We start from the raw sequence: 16,267 nt of genomic DNA on the forward strand, positions 1-16,267 counted from the left end.
CTAGCCGGGGAGGAGCGGAGCGGAGCCGGGCGGCGGCGGCGGCGACGGCGGTGGCGGCGGCGGCGGCGGCCGAGGCTCGGCCGGTCGGGCTGGAGGGCTCCGCACCGTAGACACCGGGCGGACGGCCGCGGAGTCTCCGCCAGGGGGAGAAGGAGGGAAAAGGAGAGGAGGAGAGAACGAAGGAGGGAGGGACCGAGACCTCGGCACCCGGCGATCCAGACCCCGGCGCCCCAGACGCGCACCGAGCCGGCGGCGGCGACGGAGGCGGGGGCCGAGGCGGGGAGCAGTGGCGGCCAGGGAGCGGGCGAAGGAGGCAGAGGCAGCAGCTGCCGCGCTGCCCGGCCCGCACTCGCCTCCTCACCCCAAGCAGAGGGGCGGCCGGCATCCGAGGAGCCCGGGGGGCGGCCGGCAGCCGAGAAGCCTGGGGACTGAATGCCCGGCGGCAGCCCCCAGGGCCGGCTCGCGGCGGGCTCTCCAGCTGGGGCTGCCCGCCGCTCCTCCGCGGACCCAGCCGGCTAGGAGCGCGGCCGGCGGCCGCAACTGCGGAGCGGAGCCGAGCCGAGGCGAGCGGAGCAGAGACGAGCCCGGGTCCCCGCCTGCGCCCCCCGCCCCCGCCCCCGCCCCCTCCTCCTCTCCGGTCCCCCCCTTCCCCTCCCACTCGGGCCCTGCCTCCTCCCCTGCCCCCCCCCCCGCACACATACACACACACACACACACACACACACACACACACACACACTACCCTTGCTCTTCCCTCCCTCCCCCCCCCCCTTCTCTCCTTTCTCCCTTGCTCGCTCGCTCGCTTGCTTCTTGTCTTTCTCTCCCCTTTGAACGCCCACTTCTGATGGGGGAAGAAGACAACTTGAAGTCAAGTTGCAATTAACTTCCGCGGCAGCCGCAGCCACGGGGGCAGCAGCAGCGGCAGCAGCAGCAGCAGGAGCCGCCGCCGCCGCCGCCGCCGCCTCCGCCGAGACACCGGGAAGCCTCTGGGGCTGCTGCCCCGGACTCGCCGGGCCGGCCGGCCGCCGCCTGTCAGCCCTCCCGCAGTCGCAGCCGCCGCCGCCGCCGCCGCAGCTCCCATGCCTGAGTGAGTTGGCTCTCATTTGTTTACTCCTTTCCGGGGCCGTACGTGGGGTATGTGTGTGAGTATGTCTTTACAAACTTCTTCCTCACAGCCCCCCAGGCGGGCGCCCCCCGCGCTCGGGCTGACCCCTCGGGGCTCCTGCCCTCCCCTGCCCGCGGGCTGGGAGCTTCCCCGAGCCCACGCGCCGCGAGAGGCGGCCCGGGAGCCCCCCACCCCGGAATGGGCCGGAGGGCAGGTGAAGGAGGCCAGGAGGGCTGCCTGGGGAATGCCATTCATTCCCTCTCGGGGTGTGGGGATGGAGTGTGTCCGTCCGCCCGACCTCGGCGAGCACACATCCACACACGCGCCCGCGCACACATACACACGCACACATGCACACACACTCACCCTCGCACACACACCTGCTGGGTACCCGAGGTAGATAGGAATTGGGGAGGGGGTCCCTCCTGACAGTTTATCAGGAGAGGTGTGCTTGGGGCTCGTGGGGGGGGGTTCGGCGGAGAGCCCAGGTTCTGGGGACCTCCTCCCCCTCCCCACCTTAGCGGGGCCTGCTGGCCACTGCCCTCGAGCATCCCAGCCCAGCCCAGCCCGGCCCGGCCGGGAGAGCGGCGCCGGTGGATTGGCCTGAGAAGTTTGTGGCAACTTCTCCATCTCCCGAGCCCGAGCCGCGGCTGCTGCCGCCGCCGCCGCCGCCGAGCCGCGAAGTTGCAGCAAGTTGTTTCTAAGGAGTTGCGGCCGCGCCGCGGTGGTCCTGGCAGTGGCCGTGACCGTGACCGTGGCTTGACTGGGCTGGGAAGGGATGGAGGAGGATAGCGAAGGAAGGAATGCTTTGCAGATTGAGGAGGGGAGCGCTCGCCCCGCTTCCTGGTCTTTCGCTACCCTGTCGGGCCGCGATCCTGACGGCTGAGGTAGTGTAGGCATCCGTGCCTTCTCCTGGTACCCCCGGACAGCGGGGCCACCCCAGGCACTGGCTTCACGGCTAGCGTGGTGGCAGAGGATCGTGCCCCCTCAGCACGACCTGATGTTGGGCACTAAGTCAGAGGGCATAGGAGCCGAGAGGGCGTGAGGAGGAAGGGACCGTGGCCGGTCAGAGAGATTGGGGAGTGGGCACTGATGTTTGTGGGCGCAGGAGGAGGGGAGTCAGGCTGACCCGAGAAGAGGAGGACAAGGAAGAGCCTCAGCTGCCTGTGGCCTGGCCCCATCTTAACCCAGGCGCTGGGAGTTTCACTTCCAAGTGTCAATCTCAGGGTCGCCTCCCGAAATGCCGGGGGTTGAGACTTTGACCCCTGCGCCCTTCCTCAGCTAACTTTGCAGCGTTCCAGATGGGTTTCCAGGGAAATGATCTGTGACTGAGGCTCCAAAATGATTCTAACAGAGGGGGAGGCGAGGGGAGGGTTGGGAAGACCTCGGAAGAATCGAAAGATGGGCTGTCCCAATTGCCCTGGGCTCCACATATGTGTCTCTGGAGGCCAGCAGGGCCAGGTGAGAAGAGAGGGGACAGGAAGAGCTGGTGAAATCTGACCGGCAGTTGTAGGTTTTACCCTCAGGAGCACCTGAAACCTCAAGTACTTGTGTCGCAGACGAAGCCATCCCATTGAAAACTTTACTGAATTATTTTCCATTCCCCTATAAACTGAACTAAGTATAAAATGGCAGCAGCAAATAGCAGATTGATTCTCTGCAATCAAGGCCAGTTCTTATTATGTGAAGGATGCGGAATTCTAGATTTTAGGTTGTTAAGGTTCAAGTGTAAGATCTAATGAGAACACTTTCTACTGTTCTACATTCCCAGGGAGATGGTTTAGCTCCAGTCCTTTCTTTCTTCTGCATATTATTTGAGTAGTATAGTAGTACATTCATATACTGTTTGCTTCAATCTGCTGGCAAGCATTAGCATTCAGGCTTACATTTTTGACAAATGTGCAGACAGGAATAGCATGAATAGGCATCTTAAATATTAACAACCTAAGCATCTGTTATGAAACAAATTTAATATATTTACTCTGTTTTTCTCACATTGTTAGGAAAGGTTATTAGAAGTGCATAATTTCAACTTTAGTTAGCAGAAGTAGCTGGTTGTATCTTTCACTACCTCTTCAAGTGTTGAACACAATCACTAGACATAAATACTTTAATTAACTTGGTTAGGCACATCATTAAATAAACTTTAAACAATGTGCACATCATATACAGACAGAGCTGTGGTAAAATATGTATCTTATAGGCAAATGTTTTTAATGCCTATACATTTTTGTAAATACAGAATGTACATTTATTCCTCATTTCAGTTTGACACTTATTACTTCACATTTTTTCTAATGGAAACAATATTTTAAGCACAGAGTTGTGCAGTCGTATGTAATACATAATAAGTAAACAGTAGCTATAAAAAAAGAAGAAAGCATTGTTATGTTTGAATACAGCTAGAATCAGGAGAAATAAAATCACTGTGAGGATTTGTGTTCCTTCCTGAATCCTGAATAGAAGTGATGGATGAAAAAGAAAGCAGTGAATGGAGGGTTTTCCCTTTTCCCTCCTAAAATAGTGGCTTGAAAGGAGAGATATAAAAACAAAGACCTTCTAAAAAAGCCTTTATGGTGTTTTGTTTTGTTTTGTTTTTCCTGGAATCAGTGCATTCTTTATCTTTTTTTTTTCATAAACCAAAATATGTAGTAAATGATAGTTACTTTTTGTTTTAAGCTCATGGAGATAAAAGCATTCAAAAGAAGGGCTTTTGTCCAATGGTTTTAATAAGTTAACATCTTCTTTATGTTTTTGCTGATGATCAATATAAAATAGCCATTAACTCCTTGGTTTAGCCATTTTTAATTCAGAGTCTTCAAAGTACTCTTATCTATCACACAAAAGGTATAATGACAGCGATCTGAATTTGTGATTGACTAAGATATGACGTGCTCAGTGGCAAGAGAGGAAAAAAAAAAATTAAATTAGCCAAAACCTATACTTGTAGAAGATTCAACATTGTATTTGATGTGACCGGTTATGGTTTATACTTCAGGCCCATGTGATCAGGTGACAAGCACCTGTTTCTCATTATTGTAAAAATATTTTTGGTTATATAAACACTATTAAGTTTAACCCCACATCTGCCCCCCCCCCCCATAGAGCACTGAAGATAATAATACTTTATCTGTTTTATAAAGTCCCAAATGTGGTGCAGACAATTATGCCCATTCAAACTGCAAGCACATCTATTCTTTCACACAGATGATTTTGGGTTACTATAACTTGCATTAATAATTGGGATCGTCAAACCTTATGGCATGAATGCATGTAAATGCACCAATCAATCTTCAGACTATGTCTGGGCATCTTGAAATCTACTATAAAATATTTCTCATCACTCTACTCTTTCTCTTTTAAATGAATCAAACAAACTGGACAAGCTTTGGATAGTGGTTGTTTTAAATAAGGCCATGGGAATTGACTTTTATGCTTCTTAAGAACAAGTTAGCCTTCAGAGTCAAATGGATTGCTAAATATTATTAGCAACACATATAAAAACCACAGAGAAAAGTAGGTTCTGTAGGTAAGTACATGTATTGTCAAATTCTTAAGCTACGTTATATATTTAGATTAGAAAGAAAAGTGACTTTGGCTAATTTTAATTTCCATTTATTTACCACTTTATATGTTTGAATGATTTGAGACTATTATCAACTACTATCCCAACTTTTCTCTCTGTGGATTCTTTAGTAATAACTTTTTGGATTTTGGAAGGTTGATTTCTAGCTTTAAATATAGTATAATTTGAGTTTTGTCTTTATTTAGGACAGAAAGTATGATTAACTATTGGATAGAGCAAATTAATGCACAGTTGTGAAACATTAAAGTTTTTGGCATGTTTAAAATCATTGAACATAGATTAGGATGTTTTAGGCTTCATAATGCTGTGTCATTCTGACCTCATATTTTTAACATAATCAGGATATTTTTATGTGTTCATTTGTAACTATTATGATAAAATTACAGATAAGTTATTCTTTCAAAACCGATTTATACCTAGAGCTGATATTTATTTTACAGATAAGTTACATTTTTGTTAGAAAACAACTATGTTAATTAATAGATTGGGTACTTTATACAAGGCAATGTATTTTTCTGGTAAACTGAAAGTTCTGTCTTGCTGTTACGGGCATCAGGCTTCAACAATCTGCTCCTCTTGTGGAATGAACACTTCCTACTTAAAGCTAGAAAGCACCTACTGTTTATTTACGCTGCATTAAACTGACGGCTCAGCAATCAGGGGAAAAATATTACTTACTTTCCTGAAGTAAATACCAGTTTATAGGTTAGTGCATGTATTTATATTCCTGTCACCATTAAAGAACGCCTCTGTCTCCATTTTAATATCTACCTGTGTGTGCTGTTATCCAAGGCAGCTGACTTTCTTGTTGGGGAAAGCCTGGGGAGAGTTGTCTTATTCCCGATTGAAGGGAAGGGGGGAGATATTTTTTTTTTTTTATCATATTGATTCAATCCTTTTTCTGTCATTTAGAATCTATTTTTAAATTTTAATTAGTACCATGTAATATGATCTATTTTTCCATGAACCAAAATATGGTACCTGGACAATAATATTTTAAGAGGAGAAAAGTATGTTTCTACTTAAAATAGGCATCTTCCTACAACATTAGCCATCTTTTAGCACACATTCTAATCTTAAGATTATTTTTAATAGAATTTATAATAAATACTATAGGTATTGCTAAACTATGTGCTTCCTAGTATAATTAGGTTTGGTAGGCTAACTGTACTGTTCTTCAGCTGTATCCCTCTGAGATCTCCTGTAACTCCTAAGATTTGTAATTCCATAACACTGTGCTAACATATAGCACGTAGTAGGTGCTTAAACAAAATACTTGTGATTGATATCTCAATTTTCTTTCTGAAAATAGTCCTGTCATACAAATTTTTTTTCAAGTGAGTCAGTGCTTTTTGTTGGAACTATCAGCCTAAAGATAACTCAGATAAATAAGCTTGCCTTTAAAGGAAAGTATCCATCTGCCTAAAGAGGTTGGTAAAGTTAATTTTTTCTCTCAAAAGCTTACTTTAAAAACAAAATTATGAAATATTTGAGAGCAGTACTAAAATAATGAATTCCAATGCTCAAAATTAACATTGAAGAATATTTGTTCTCACTAATATTCTATAAGTACTTATTAGATTTCTTGGTCTACAGATGGCTGTCAATCTGCAATCATATATTCCATTGACATTACAGTAGAATAAGGTCTTAATACAGCATATAAATCAAATCAGTTACACAAGGTTATTCCCCTTCACTATACCAAAGAAAAATTGTCTAGTATGATAATTTATCTATCATCCCTAAGTGCTGTTCTCAATGGCAAGTATATTTAAACTTGATGTCTTCATAGAGTGTGATCCACACATCAACACACATTATTTAGTACTTTTGAACTTATGCCAACTGTACCTTTTGCTGTTTATTTTTTTAAAAGCATTTTAAGATCCGATATTTCATTGCAAAGTAAATAGATACAGATTGTGTGTATTTGTGTTCAAAGTGAGAGTTACTAGTGTAACATATATTGGCCTATTTTTATTCTTTCACACTTGTTCTGTACAATTTCCACAGTTTAGGATTGTCGGAAGCTTCACAAAGTCAATTTTTTTCCACCTGATTCAGTGGACTTTCAAAACTACGGTTCACTGAGTTAGATGGTCCTCTGTAATGGGTATTTTAAAAAATAGAATAGTCTACATGCTATCCAATTCCTTTTCCAATTTCTTTCCCATTTTAAATAACAGTTACTTTGTACATATTGTGGGACTTGTGATAATTGACCATTAAGAGTTAATTTCAATTTCCAATCCAACAGCTGATGTGTTAGATAAATAATTTAATTAATCATCTTTAAATTGGATATAATAAGATACTTTAGTTCTAAGCATATCTCTGAAGGGAATATGACCTAAGTAAGTGTGCAAGTCTCACCAAATGAAAGGTAGAATGCTGAAAGAATAAACAGATGTTAGCATCTTCCTTAGAAGTTCTATAAAATGCCATTATACTTAGGATCACCCTCCCTTCTGCCCAGGTGTACAGGAAGTAGTGAGAATCAGGGTAGGTGAAGTGGGCGGATTCTTTCAGACCATAGCCATGACCCTATTTATAACACACCCACCCTCAGAACCGCAGGTTTGGTCCAGCTGCTTCAGTAGCAACTCATAACCACTTCATTCGGGAGATGCTGTTGCTTTGCTAACAGTGTCAGAGAGAGACTCTTAACCATCACCATCATTGAAGTATATTGAAGACTTGCCTGTACATGGTGCTTTGCTAAATCCTAAGAGAGGCCTCCACTATCTTGAGGGTAAGTGCCTTGGCGGTTTTTCTCACTAGTACCATATAGATTAGCCATCCAAACAATGGTGATATCAGATTTTTGAGCACATCTCTGAGATTTTCACATTTTCCTAGCTATTAAAAAAGACTTTCAGGGACTAGATAGTGAAGAGAATCTTTAGTGTGTATTCTTTCTGTGGGTTGTTAGACCTGCTAATAGGTTATCTGCAAAACTTATAGTCTTTTTTCCCCAGTGATATTTAAAGAAAAAGGTAGTTTTTTAGCTTTGTAGTGTACTTGATTTGAAGAAGGTTCTCCTTGGAAGCAAAGAGGATGAGCTTGATGATTTCTGTTTTCCATGTTTAAGAGTATATAAATGACATTTTGATACATTAATGTTTATAATGTTGGCACACAGTAGATACTTTAAATATTGGTGGATTGATTGATGGGACACTGAGCTAAATGGAGTTTCAAGTTGTAAATATTATATAATACTAACAATTTTATTAGTATTAATGAAGTTGAAGCTAGAAGATATAGTTAACTCTTGAAACAAAGATCATTCTGAAACGCTTATATCAATAATTACCTGAGTTTGCTGGTGAGTGTAATTGAGTTTTCCTTTTCCCAGGTACCAGACAATTGAAATAATTTGTGATTAACAGCAGAGCTATGAAAATTTCAATGTATAGCAAACCTCTCGGTATTTCAGATTCTAGCGTAATCTTTACAAATAGCACAAATAACAAGCAAAACATGTCCATAAATATAGCCACATTTTAACTAATAAAAATGTATATTCATTATTATATATTTAATCCTAGACAGGTTTTCTCAGTTACCAATGGGGGGGATGGGAAATGAATTCTTTTAATAATTATGAATGTTTCTTGCTCAGAGGTGGGCTCCCTTTTTTAAGGTGATATAAGAAGTCCCAAGAACAATTTAAACATTATCTTAAAAGTTTAAAAATGACAGCTTTAGTTTGTATGGAGTCATTGTAATGTAATAATACTGCATGCTTATTAGTGTTATTAGTGCAGTAGACATTTAATTACAGTCTTTTCTGAGACATGTTAACTGTGTATTAACAATCATGTTAAAAAGAATGATGTATCCTTTTACATACAAGCTCCTGCTTGCCAACCCTTCTAAAAAATTCTTTTTAAGCATGTGCAGTCAGATCTTTAGTTCAGAATCATGACAGTTTTTCTCCCAGAACAACCAAACTTGAAGATTTTTAGGGGAAATCTATAATTCCAGTCCCTCTTTACTTTGTTGCTGTTGTGTGGTAGTTTTCGCCAATGACATTAGAGATAGGTACCCCTCAGTGGTTTTTGCTTTCCAACATAATATTTTGAGACGCCTACGTTTTCTTGTTTTCAAATTACTTTAGCCAGCATAAGCCAGATAACCTATTGTTTTATTTTGAAAACTTATTTTGGGGTTCAAGAATTTTGATCAGAATTAGCAGCTTTCTTAAGAAAACTCTATTATCATAGTTGAGGTTTCCTTTGGCGGGTTTTTCTAGCTATATTTCTAACATGACTTTATTTCCAAAAGTATTTCAGCTTAATAAATGCTTATTGATTTAGGTGGAGTTTGCATTAAGAATTTGTAATAGTCAAAAGAAACATGAGAAAGACTGAAGTCCCAGGTGAGTTAAAAATGAAGAGACTACAGATTTTTACCCTCGATTTTTACAACTAATGTAGAGAAAATGGAGATGTTTATGGCTTGATGGTTTTGATTGCGTGGATCAGGCTCACCTTGAAAGAGACAGCAACATGGAGAAACAGGGCCCAAATCTCAAAATGCTTTATAAGCATTTTTAACATGCTTATGAAATCAGTAAAGCACAGGTGTTATCTGTATTTTACAGATGATTAGAGAAGAGCCAGAAAGGTTATGTGACTCACGCTCAAATCTATAACTCAGAAATTAAGGAAGAGTCATCTCAGCCTCTAGCACAGAACTTTTCACACAGTAGATGGTCAGCATTTGTAGATGAATGAAAGAAGGTAAAGTGAATGGACATAGATCATGTATATATCCATAATGGAGACAATTAAATAAGGACAAAAATAATTCACTTTTATCTCTAATATTCTAGCTTCTTCTGAATAGTTACTTTTCATTTCCAAGCGGTTAATTTTGACATCCATGGTCCTTCCTTGAGCACTTCCAGGTAGACTCAGAGTTAGGGCTCTGTTACCACACAAAGGTCTTAACCAAGTGGCCATTGCTGCTGCATCCCAGCTATATTGGAATCTAAATATGACAATGGCCACAGGGTCCAGACAGAAAACAAACAAAGCAACCAAATATTTTAGGAACGGCTTTGCTTTTTGATATTAGTCTGTTTGAAGCTTTAACAAAGGTATCTTATGTACAGTCCAAGACCACCACTTTTGGGCTCCGGCAAGTCACTGTAACCCTGGTTGGCCTAAGTTTCTGATTAGATGACTCCTGATATATTCCCTTCCAACTTAATCTGTATGTGTGTGTGTGTGTGTGTGTGTGCGCGCACACACACACACACACACACACACAGAGGGAGAAACAGCAAGAGTAGTGATAGATAGATAGAAAGACAGGCAGGGAGAGACAATAAGAGACAGTGAGAGAGAGAGATAAATAATAGACAGAAAGAAAAAGAAACATACATGACAGAGACAACGAGTTACAGAGACAGAGATAAAGGATAGAGAAAAAAGATACAGACAGAATTATTCTATAAAGAACAATGCTGTATCAGAGTCTGTTTGGATGTAAGGAAAGCCATTTTTTATAAAGATAGCTTTTTTTTTCCCCTTTTGGCCGTCATTTCATTTTTTGATACTATGCTTCTACTTCATAATGTACAATGTATGCTAGGCTAGTAGAGGGTTATGTTGGCAAATCTCTGCTATTCCAAAATACTATATTCACATTCCCTGGAATATATTTTTTTTTCTTCTATTCCTACTTGTATGGCAGATTTGCTTGTGTGGTAGTGAGAAAATCATTTCTTAAGAAGCTCAGGGCTTGTGACCTTCTATATTTCCATGCAGATTCTGTCTCTTTAAAAATGCAGTCTCCTCTATTTGCCCTATTAATTGTTGATATGTTGCCATCCACGAGACAAAAATTAGAGCTGTAATTAAATAATCATGTGATGCTCCTTAGTGCCAGTGAGAGCAAACTCATTTTTCCAGGCCCTGATGGTCACTGATTATTGTATTACTACTGGCTGGCTTTATTTTTTTTTTTTTTTTTAATGCTTCTCTGTCTCTAGCTTACTTCACTGCTGTCCTTTTCAAATTTAAAGAAAGTAGAGAACATGAAGCCAGCTAATTGGCCAGAAGTCCTATGGGATAGAATGCAGACGTACCTTTTCTGCTCTTGGTCACCTGGTAGCCTCTTTGGGGAGGGCTACCTCAGTGGGTGTGGTATGGTGGCGTGCCATTTCATTTATACTGGTGTTTTGGCTAGGAGGGATGCACATGGGGAATGCCAGGAGAGTTACAAAAGGAGTAGGGTATTAAAATTCAGAAATGATTAAAATTGAAATAAAAGGATGCTGCCTCTTTGCCAGGACTCTGGCAGGCACAATGACACATAGAGATTAGTTTCTACCTTCATCTTTTCCTTCTTTCTCATTTCCTCTTGTTATTGTTGACACATTTGCCTTATGTCTGCCTTCCATCTCTGTATCTCTTTTTTCAGTCCTGTACACACCTACTTTTTCCTTAAGCATGGAGACATCTACTTAACCTTATTATAACAATAACAGAATAGGTTATTAATATTTTATATGCACATGATTAAAATTTCTCTCTTAAAACATAGGTCAACTGTATTATTATTACCTGGCATGTAATTTTTTCATTGAAAATATTCTTTTCTGTCCATTACTGTTTCAGAAATATAGTCTCTACTTTGATAGTGATTTAATGCATAATGTTTAGAAAACCATGTTAGGCTAGTGAGAAAAGAAACTTACCAGTCATGGATAATCAATTATGCATGAATTCAGATGAAACAGATGGGAATCTGGTGAGTTAAAGTTTCTCTTTGGCTTAGTGGATTTCTTTTGTGTGAGTGTGAGTATGTGAGTGTGTGTGTGTATGTGAGTGTGTGTGTGTGTGTGTGTGTGTGTGTGTGTGTGTGTGTGTGTGTAAGAAAAAGAGAGAGACAAAGAACCAGAGACATACAGAAAGAAAGGGACACAGAGAGAATTTCGTTTACCAATAAATATCTTGTCCAAATTGAACTTTTCTCCTATTTTCATTTCCACTTTTCCTTGGGCTCCATCTTTCAACGTAAATTGGTTCAACTTTTTAGAGCTAGTATAGACATCTTCTAGTCCAATTCTCTCCATTTAGAGATGAGGACTTGAAAAATGAAAGGACTTGTCCAAATCACACATCTACTTTGTTGTAGAGGCAAAATTATTACAGTACAGGAGCATTTTAAGTAACTTAAATTTTAAGTTATTTTAACACTTTAAGATTTCTTAACTTAGTGAGCATCTCATCATACTTGGCTTAAATTCTTATTTTCTGATACTTCAGTGAACCCATGATCTGCTCACTGTGTTATTTTAATTTGAAAAGATTTCTTCATTAATTGTGAGATGGAAATTTTTGGTTTTGTTTTTGCTTTGTTTTTCATATGAGGGTGATGGGATCCTGGAGAGGAGAACATTTTGAAAAAACTCTGAACTCCAAGTAGGAAGGATGTTTGAAGAATGACTTTAACAGTTACTTGAACAAGTCACTTTTTCTAAACCTCAGTTTCCTCAGCTGTTTAATAAGGATAATTATTCTTATTCTGACTATTTATTTAATGCTCTCCCTCAGAGAGCATTAAAATGCTATATGAATGTGCATTAATGTTACAATTTATTATGTATGTAATATGTATATATGTATATATATAATTTGTCTGTTTTGTCATTGCACTCGTGTATACCTATGCATCAATGGATAATGTTGATGTTAAGACAACCAAACAGTTTTAAACCAATTGATGGAACAGCAAGATTTAGTTAAATGAAGTGTAAGCCATTTTATAAAGTCTTCTCTTTGTGCTGGTTAATACTAGTACAAGCAATTAATGAAAAGAACTCTTTTTACAAATGAAAACTAAAAGTAGCCTTTTTTAAAAATCCTTACTTTCAAGAAATTGTGTTACTTTTTTAAATACAAAATGCACAGTTTTATACAATCTCATAGGGTTAACTAATTAAAATGGCCCCACGATGTAGTTAACTTGCAATCAACCAAATGGATTTTGCCCATCATTAAGAACATGATCTCCCACCAAAAGAACAAGTTGATAGTGGTCAAAAGAAATGACAAATAGATCATTTGTTTCTATTTAAATAATATTAACATTTTTTTAAAATGAGGAGGCAACTAGTTTCCAGAGAATAGAGGTAAGTTATAATTATTTTTTTAAATAGCTTCAGGGTTTGCTAGGGCTGAGAATACTAGTTTAAGTTTTCTTTTTAAGTCCTATAGTAGGTTATGCATTTTATTATAAATCCTCTTTATTTTTCAAATCAAAATGCACATATACATGGATAATATATGCTAGCTGTCAAATTACTTATTGATAGAGAAAGTCATCTACAGCAGATAAATTTAAGCAGATAATATAGGATCCTATACTCTAGCTATATACCAAATCTTTGAATTATTTAATGTGATTCTTTTTACTGAGATAAGTGTGTTTCAGTTAATTCTTTCCTGTCCTCAGTTATGGGTCAGAATACTATTTCTATGTAATTAAAAATGAATTGCAACATATATAATCTATGCATTAATTTTTGTCTCAAGGAAATTCCATTTTTTAAAGTATATGAAAAATCTTATAAAATCATATAAAAATTTATAATATTGTTTGGAAAGGCAATTATGCAGTCTAGAAAAAAGTAATATTACAGATGTTACAAACAATATTTAATTGTGGAAATGAGTAATGCCATATATAGCCCCTAGTTGTATCAGTTTATGAACTTAAAAGTTTAAAATCCTTGTTTAAGAAATTATCTCCATTTTTCTTCAAAATAATCTTTAATAGCTTGATATATAGGATGAAGTAACAGCTTCTCTATAGTTAAAGTATAAACCAATATATCATCTTTATTCATATTGGTCATTTACTTGCTTCTATTTTATTCTCATTCTTACATACATATATGTGTGTTATGTAGTGTATATACATATGTACATACATGTGTACATGTGCATAAATATATGAAAAGATAATTTTTAATCAGCTATCATTTCTAAAGCTTCTCATTTTACAAATGAGTAAACTGAGTCTGGAGCTAATATGATTTGCCCTAGATCACACAATAAGAAACAGGGCTGGCATTCCAGACCAGGTGCTTTTACTCCATTGAGACACAGTTCTTTCTACTGCTCCAGATCCCTTAAAAACTATTTGAAAAATATGTGATTCATTCTTTGAATAGTTGCCCACTTTGAATCCATTAAATGTACCTGAAAATGAAGCTTTAGATTTAAGGAATAGTTTGCTTTTAAGAGATATCTTTTCTTTGTTAATGAGGCATTTGTGTACTGCATAAAATCTGAAGGCTGAAAACCCCCCTTCTAAAGATTCTGAAATTACCCACTTTAGGTGAGATTTTCTTCTCTGAATGCCTATACGTATTCATTTTGCTCAAAACTGGTATTAATTTTTTAAAAATCAAGATAGAAACAAGGGGTAAAGTCTCATTTATCACATGGTATCCATCATTCCCACAATTAAGTCTCATTTGTAATATCTGCCTATCCCTTTTTTCTAGTATACCTTATTTGATCTTTGTCTTTACCAGCCTCGATCTCTCTGTTATCCACCACAGACAGTGCCATGTTAGCAAGTAAGAAGCAACGCATTGTTTAGAAAGAATAATAAAATGTGGTATAATATAGCATTTACCTGACTCATCTCATTATGCTTTGGATGAAACAGCCAGCACCCCAAAGGCTTGGAAATTTTTTGAGGAAAAGAAGAATAATTTCTACACTTCAATGATTTGGTTTTGAATTTATTGTAATTGAAATTATTGAAAATTAAAATTTCCATTTTCATTTCTATAAGTCACAAGCATCATAAGGGCATTTAATTTTTGGCCAAATGTGGTGCCTTCAGCTCTAATGGTGGTTCAGTTTCCCATACTGCTGGGACAATGCTTCGTTCAGTGCCACGCAGCCAGTGGGCACTCGGTAAATGTCAGCTGCAACTAGGATAAAAAGTCTCCATAAAATTGCTTAGGATATGACTCGAGCCCATTGTACTTCAAACTATTTTCTCCCCTATAATTTAGTTGGCAAAGATGCATTAACAGAGTTTTCTCAGGGATATTAATATATTAAAACAAAAGTCTTGATCAGAGTTTAGGGATTACTGCTATTCAAATTAATTGAAAGAAAAATCATTAAAATTACTGAAGGTGTTTAAAAGCATATTGATAATAGTAGTGATGAATTTAAATGTACTCCTTGCCATGGCATCATAGTATAGTTGGAACAAATATTGCATTGGCAGTCTAGAGATCTCACTCTGCCACTGATTATACTTAACTAGGTTCATTTTTCTGAGCCTCAGTTTCCTCATCTGTAAAATGAAATTGTTGAACTAAATTAACTTCTTTGGGTCCTCCTAGTTCTAGAAATCTATGAAAACTTTATAAATTGATTAGGAGTATTGGCATAAAGTGTAGAAATACATTGAACAATTTTCTGGGAAGAAAATCATACACAGTTATATTGTAAAGCAGTGAAGGAAACTATGTTAGTTCTGGCTCCAGTAAATAATAGATGGGTTTTATAATTGTACTTCCATGTATAATTTGTGGTTAGTAGCTTATATTTGTAATGTTAAATAATATATCTGCATAGGATTGTTGGCACCATAGAAAACCTGAAGAAAATTCAGCTTACTCCCTAAAATACTACCCTTTCATTTACCAAATTCTTCTTATAATTTTCATTCTTATTTACTTTTTTAAAAGTGAATTTTCTAGACTGATATTTTCTTAAGTGTTGTTTCTTATAATTTCCTATAGATTAAATTTATTCATTTCAGTTCAAACTTGAATAGGATCAACTTCAAATACACTCACCCAACTTCCAACCAAAGATATCTTTCCAAGATTGCCATCCAGCATTTCACTCGACTCATGAACTGTCCTGAAGAACCAACCCAACAGTGGTCCCCAGGACTGTGTCCATGCAGTTCTGATGGAGATAGAAACCCGAACTATAGTTCATCATTATTATCTTCTTCTTACACCTTTACAATACCACCATCTTCCTTTACTGAAAAGCACTTCCTATTTCAGAAGTTATATTTTTATATGGAGATGATGTATGATATGGAAGAAGAAACAGGTGCCTTAGGGGAAATCCCTCACATACTTTTTCATAGCTTTTCATAGAGGCAGTGAGAGTCCCATTATAAGCAACTAAGTTGACCAACTCTTTAAAAAAAGGCCTTTGATTAGTTTTTAAAATCTATGACTATATATCATGTGCTGAAATCAACAGTCATTCATTAATCCCCTCCTTCCCACCCCAATTAATCTTCAGAAAATTATAGATTTTGACCACTCCCAGTGTGGGCTATAACTGAACCAGCAACAGACTGACTAGAAAAATTAAAATCCATTTGAATTACCTCTTCATCCTTCTGCTACAATCCCCAAATCCTCAATCCTTTGCTATTGTTTTTTGTCCTTCATTCTCCAATATCTCTTTCATGTATTGGTCCCTTGTTAGGGACCTATGTTCATATTTTCAAATAAGCATGCTTAAGGATAGGAATAGTTGCTCTTTGAGAGATATAAA

The 16,267-nt window shown here is 38.9% G+C and overlaps 1 protein-coding gene across 3 annotated transcripts in view; it reads left to right on the top strand.

Moving 5' to 3' along the window:
- The first annotated feature begins 790 nt into the window (after window positions 1-790).
- SATB1 (SATB homeobox 1) overlaps window positions 791-16,267 on the top strand; it is a 117,444-nt gene continuing 101,967 nt past the window's right edge. Inside the window, exon 1 of one of the 3 annotated variants that reach the window (XM_074269482.1) lies at window positions 791-1,087. The gene's annotated coding sequence lies outside the window, so the exon portion shown is untranslated. Of the gene's footprint in view, window positions 1,088-7,018; window positions 7,447-16,267 lie in introns of those variants that run through there. The other 2 variants (XM_074269487.1, XM_074269484.1) reach the window with 2 other exon arrangements.

Source organism: Sminthopsis crassicaudata, chromosome 5, assembly GCF_048593235.1.
Source record: "Sminthopsis crassicaudata isolate SCR6 chromosome 5, ASM4859323v1, whole genome shotgun sequence".
Taxonomy (NCBI): Eukaryota; Metazoa; Chordata; class Mammalia; order Dasyuromorphia; family Dasyuridae; genus Sminthopsis; species Sminthopsis crassicaudata.